At 51.9% G+C, this 6,000-nt stretch overlaps 1 protein-coding gene across 3 annotated transcripts in view; it reads right to left on the minus strand.

Annotated features, from left to right (window-relative positions):
* Nucleotides 1-4,240, minus strand: part of MRTFA (myocardin related transcription factor A) — a 200,263-nt gene extending 196,023 nt beyond the window's left edge. For 2 of the 3 annotated variants that reach the window (XM_080659692.1, XM_080659693.1), the window contains exon 1: nucleotides 3,994-4,219. The gene's annotated coding sequence lies outside the window, so the exon portion shown is untranslated. Of the gene's footprint in view, nucleotides 1-3,993 lie in introns of all 3 variants that reach the window. The other variant, XM_080659691.1, reaches the window with a different exon arrangement.
* Nucleotides 4,241-6,000: the final 1,760 nt, after the last annotated feature.

Consider the following 6,000-nt stretch of genomic DNA (forward strand, 5'->3'; position numbering starts at 1 on the left):
AAAAGATCTCAAAAAACTAGCACCTTAGGAACAGACAGCTTATGGATTTTAGAGTATGTAAAAACACATGAAGCTAGGTGTAATTTCATATTACATTTAAACGATGTATTTCAGAGAAAACCAAGATGGTGGCATAGGTAAACACCTAAACTGCTGCCTCGCACAACAATTTCAAAACTACAACTAAAAGACAAAACGAACATCGTCCAGAACCACAGGAAGGCTGGCTGAGTGGAAATTCTACAACTAGAAGGAAAGAGAAAAGCACACTGAGACTCAGAGGAGCTGCAGAAGGCAGAGGTACAGAGACGCACGCATGGAGGGGACTGGCAACTGAGTATGCGCCTGGCTTTCTCAAGCGGGAGGGAGAAAAAAAGCTCCCAACTGCACTGAACTCCAGTTCCAGGCGAGACTCTGGGGACCCAGACTCATTCAGGGAGAAACTGGACTGTCTGGCAGTGGGCAAAACTCGAGGGTGGCTTTCTCTCAGAAGTGTTTGCAGTGATTACCACAGGACACTGAGACCCAGGGGCCTCTTACGGCAGGGCTAACAGGAAGCCAAGGCTGTCTGCTCTGCCCTAAGACTCCGCCCCATCCAAGCTGAGCACAGAGGCTTTTGCAGGTCTTGTCTCATAAGGGTGTCTCCAGCACAGAAGTTCTCCCAGCATAGACACAGCTGATCCTCACAGCCAATTGGCCTGGAGGTCAATTCCTCCCAGTGATACCAACAACAATCAAGACTTAACTACAACAAGGCTTTACACACAGTCCACAAAGGGGTGCACCAAGAGTGTCCACCTCAGGTAACTGGGGAGGCTGAGCCACTGGGCCCTATTGGACACCTAGCACACAAAGCCACTCTATCAACTCAGGGAAGCAGTCAAAATGTGGAGACAAAGAAACAGATCACAAATGAAAGAAATGGAGGAAAGCAAACAACTGGACATAGAGTTCAAAGCCACGGTTATAAGGTTTTTCAAGAATTTTCTAGAAAAGGCCAATAAATTTAGCGAGACCCTCAAGGATATGAAAAAGGACCAACTAGAAATTAAGCATACACTGACTGAAATAAAAAATAATATACAGAGATTCAACAGCAGACAAGAGGATCGCAAGAATCAAGTCCAAGATCTGAAATACAAAGAAGCAAAAAACACCCAACCGGAAAAGAAAAAAGAAAAAAGAATCCAAAAATATGAAGATAGTGTAAGGAGCCTTTGGGACAACTTCAAATGTACCAACATCCAAATTATAGGGGTGCCAGAAGAAGAGAGAGAGCAAGATACTGAAAACCTATTTGAAGAAATAATGACCGAGCCAAAACCGGTTTGGCTCAGTGGATAGAGCGTCGGCCTGCGGACTCAAGGGTCCCAGGTTCGATTCCGGTCAAGGGCATGTACCTTGGTTGCGGGCACATCCCCAGTAGGGGGCGTGCAAGAGGCAGCTGATCGATGTTTCTCTCTCATCGATGTTTCTAACTCTCTATCCCTCCTCTCCCTTCCGCTCTGTAAAAAATCAATAAAATATATTTTTTTAAAAAAAGAAATAATGACCGAAAACTTCCCCCACCTGGTGAAAGAAATAGACTTACAAGTCCAGGAAGTGCAGAGAACCCCAAACAAAAGGAATCCTAAGAGGACCACACCAAGACACATCATAATTAAAATGCCAAGAGCAAAAGACAAAGAGAGAATATTAAAAGCAACGAGAAAAACAGTTAGTTACCTACAAGGGAGCACCCATACGATTGTCAGCTGATTTCTCAACAGAAACTATGCAGGCCAGAAGGGAGTGGCAAGAAATATTCAAAGTGATGAACAGCAAGAACCTACAATCAAGATTACTCTACCCAGCAAAGCTATCATTCAGAATTTAAGGTCAGATAAAGAGTTTCACAGATAAGAAAAAGCTAAAGGAGTTCATCACCACCAAACCAGTATTATATGAAATACTGAAGGGTATTCTTAAAGAAGAGGAAGAAGAAGAAAAAGGTAAAGGTAAAGATAAAAATTATGAACAACAAATACATACCTATCAACAAGTGAATCCAAAAATCAAGTGAATAAAAGATCTGATGAACAGAATAAACTGGTGAATATAATAGAATCAGGGGCATAGAAAGGGAGTGGACTGACAATTCTCGGGAGGGAAGGGGGTACAGGAAGAGACTGGACAAAAATCGTACACCTATGGATGAGGACAGTTGGGTGGGGGGGTAAGGGCAGAGGGTGGGGTGGGAACCAGGTGGAGAGGAGCTATGAGGGGAAAAAAGAGGAACAACTGTAATAATCTGAAAAATAAAGATTAGAAACAGAAAAAAATAATGTATTTCACATTCCTGTATGTACACACTTGCTGCCTAGTACGGGCTGGTAAGCAGTTAACTGTCCACCAACTGCCCTTTACTTATGCTACATAATAGTGAAAAAAAAAGAGAAATTCTGACAAAGCCAAGTTGGGCTAGTGCTTAAATATAAACTGACCTCTCTTTTGGGATCAAGTACAAGGAGGAAGAGGGAGAGAGAACATGGATGTAAGAGATAAACATCAATCAGTTGCCTCCAGTACTCGCCCCCCCCCCCTCTCCCCCCGCCTACCAGGGATGGAACCGCAACCTAGGTATGTGCCCTGACTGGGAACCAAACCTGCAACCTTTTGGTGCACAGAACGACACTCAACCAACTGTGCCAACCAGCCACAGCTAAAAAATGTCTACTTTTTGGACTCTGTATGCCACGCCCGGATTGGAACTGGGCACGGGTAAAGCTGAGGGGGTCGCCCAAACCCGCAGCCGGTAGCTCAGCGGTCCAGCCCGGGCCTGAGCGCCATCGCGGTCCTCAGCGTTCTACCTGTTTCTTGGCCGCCCCCGCCCCCCAGTTCCAGCGGGGCAGTCCCAACCTCCAGACCCTATCCAGCTCCCTACAGGGCAGGTGGCGACCTGGTTGGAGACTGTGAATGTAAATCAACATCCTGGTGGTGAGGCTCGAGTAGTCCAGTCCATCCATATCTACCTGAAGTGCTTAGCAATAAAGCAAACGTGGTATGAAAAATACATCCACACATACAAATTGGTCTACCAGTCCTTCTCAATTTACAGCCCCATGGGATAGGTATTAAACCCATTTTTCTATTTTTTTTAATATACTTTTTTTACTGATTTCAGAGAGGAAGGGAGAGGGAGGGAGAGAGAGAAACATCAATGATGAGAGAGAATCATGGATCAGCTGCCTCCTGCACGCCCCACACTGGGAACCTAGCCCGCAACCCGGGCTTGTGCCCTGACCGGGAATCGAACCGTGACCTCCCGTTTCACAGGTCCATGCGCAACCACTGAATCACGCTGGCCGGGCCCCACTTTTCTAATGAAGAAACTGAGGCCCAAGATTACACAGGTGGCAAATGGCAGGTCTGAACACCTGACTGGGAAGCTCCAGCCCAGACACTCCCGTATCAATGCTTTCTTATGGCACCGGCCAGGGTGGGGGTGTAATCGAAGTGCCCTGACAGGCACTTTCTTAGAGGATAAAGTTCTCGGCCGGCAAGTTTCCAATCTGCCAGAGCCCTTGCACCTGGAGGCACTCCAGTGGCTACAACAGGCATCAACAAGTCCAGGTGAGCCTCCCTCGCCTGGGAATCCCGGGTTTGCACATGGATCCTGAGGGTTTGCACAAGGTCTCAGGGAAAGTGCCGGACACCCAGTCCCTGCAGTCACAATGCTCCCGGGGCGCCGCGGGGGCGGGAACCTCGGTGTCTCCCCACCAGCGCGGCCCGGCCAGGCAGCGCACAGGTGCACGACCGCGCCCCGCGCCACTCGCCCGGGCCTGGAGGGGCGAAGAGAGGCGGCGGGGGCGACGGATCCGGCTGGGGGTACGAGGCGCGGCCGGCCCTGCGCGAACCCCGGAGGGCGCGCGCGGCGGGGCGCTGAGGAGAAAGGATGCTCCGGCGAGGCGGGGCCGCTGTGGGGGAGGGGTCCCTGGCCGGACTCTCACTCACCGCCTCGCTCTCCTCCCGGCCCGAGCTCCGCGGCGGTCCCCGCTCCGGCTCTCACCGCGAGCGTATCCTCACGAGGCTCAACGTCCCGCGAAAACGCGCGGAGCTGCGGAGAAGCCCGCACAAGCGGAGGTGTGTAGCCAGCGGAGCCTTGGAGATGGGGAAGGTGGGACAGCCGTTCTCACCGCCACCGCGGACACCACAGACACGGTCGCCGCCGGCTCCTCTCAGCCACGGAAGCTGCAGACCCTCCCACCACACCCGCCTCCCGCCTTCCACGCCGCCCGCTGGAGGAGTGATAGCGGCACTGGCCAATCAGAGGCCTCGTAAAGGCCGGCCGGCGGGCCGAGGGGCGAGCAAGGAAGGGAGGGGCACGAGGGAGAGGAGGACGGCGGCGGGACTTCCTGTGACTGACGGCCCGGAGCAGCCAATGGGAAGCAGGGAGATGACCTCATCGCCGAGGGAAGTCTGGAACTGGAGGAGCTGGGGCGAGGAGGTGGGAGGAGGTCCGCGATGAGCCTGGGCGGGACGCTGGGGCCTTAAAGAAGCCGCAGGCCATTGGTCACCCTGTCAAGCGAAGGGCGGCGGACTCTGCTGGACCTCGCCAAGTTGCCAATGGGCCAATGCCACGAGCTCTTCTACTGCCATTAATCCTCCCGACCCCATTCCGATCCTTCTAGAGGGCTGAAAGGTCCCGCCTGGGACTCGTAAGTTGATTACTTCACTTTCACACTTCCCAAAAGGATACACAATAAATTTCGCTCTGGCCTGGAGCCCTGAATTCCCGTTACAGCTCCCGCCCCACCGAGGCCCGTCGTCGTCTGAGTCAGTGTACCCTACGGTAAAAAGGGAGGCTGCTGACACCTACCTACACCTCCCTACCTGCCTGGAATGTTGAGATCATCCACAGCGAAAGTGCTTTGGGCTTCGAGAAGGAAAGGGACTGAATGAACCCAAAAGCTTGTATTAGAAGACTCCAGGAAAAGCATCTGTAAAGGGGAGGGCTGCACCAGATGACTCTGGACTCATGCAATTTTAAAATTCTAAAATGCTGGTGTCCTGCTCTTTCTGGCACCCACTCGTGTAGCGAAGGTGTGTGTGTGTGTGTGTGTGTGTGTGTGTGTGTGTGTGCTGCATTAGGCACAGAGCCCACACATGGACCTGGTTCATAACTTCAACAGGGAGAAAGAATGCAGGCGAACAGGGAGAGAGAAACAAGTAAAGCAAGGTCTGCTGTGAGAAGTGCCTTGGTGGAGGCGGACCGTTTGCTCCCATCCCCTCCCTCTGGGAGGGAGCCCAGAAAAGGAGAAATAACGTCAACTTGGCAGGGTGGAAAAGAGGGGGAAGAGCTTTCCTAAAGCTTCCTGGGGATGGTGTCACCAGGCTGGGCTGGAGAAAGGAGTAACAGTAACTAGAGGACGAAGAGGCTAGCGCATTCTTCCAGGTTCCAGGAGGAGCAGTGTGAAGGTACAGAGACTGAAAGGCGGCAACTCATTTTACATTCCAGGGTAAATTCTTACTATAATTCCCTGTTCTCCCCCAATGGTCTCCCAGGACTGCCCATTGGTGCAATTCTCTGAAGAAGGGAGGGAAAGTGTGCCTCCTCACTCCCTCCAACAGCTGCGAAACCAAGGTGGCCCTGGGTATACCCAGTTATTCATCTACTAGAGGCCCAGTGCAGGAAATTGATGCACAGGTACGGTCCCTAGGCCTGGCCAGTGATCAGGGCCAATCAGATTCCCCACCTCCCTGCCTTCTCCTTCCCTCCTCCTTCAGCGACCCCACCATGTTCCACGCCACCCCCTGGTGGTCGCGCACATCATAGGGAGCAATTGAACTCCCAAGGAGACACTTTGCATATTAGCCTTTTATATATATAGACTAGAGGCTTCGTGCACTGCGGGGTGGGGGGGTGTCCCTCAGCCCAGCCTGCACCCTCTCCAATCTGGGACCCCCTCGGGGGATGTCGGTAAACCAGCAATTGGACATCCCTCTCACAATCCAGGACTG

This window comes from Plecotus auritus (genome assembly GCF_963455305.1).
Source record: "Plecotus auritus genome assembly, chromosome: 3".
NCBI classification, from domain to species: domain Eukaryota; kingdom Metazoa; phylum Chordata; class Mammalia; order Chiroptera; family Vespertilionidae; genus Plecotus; species Plecotus auritus.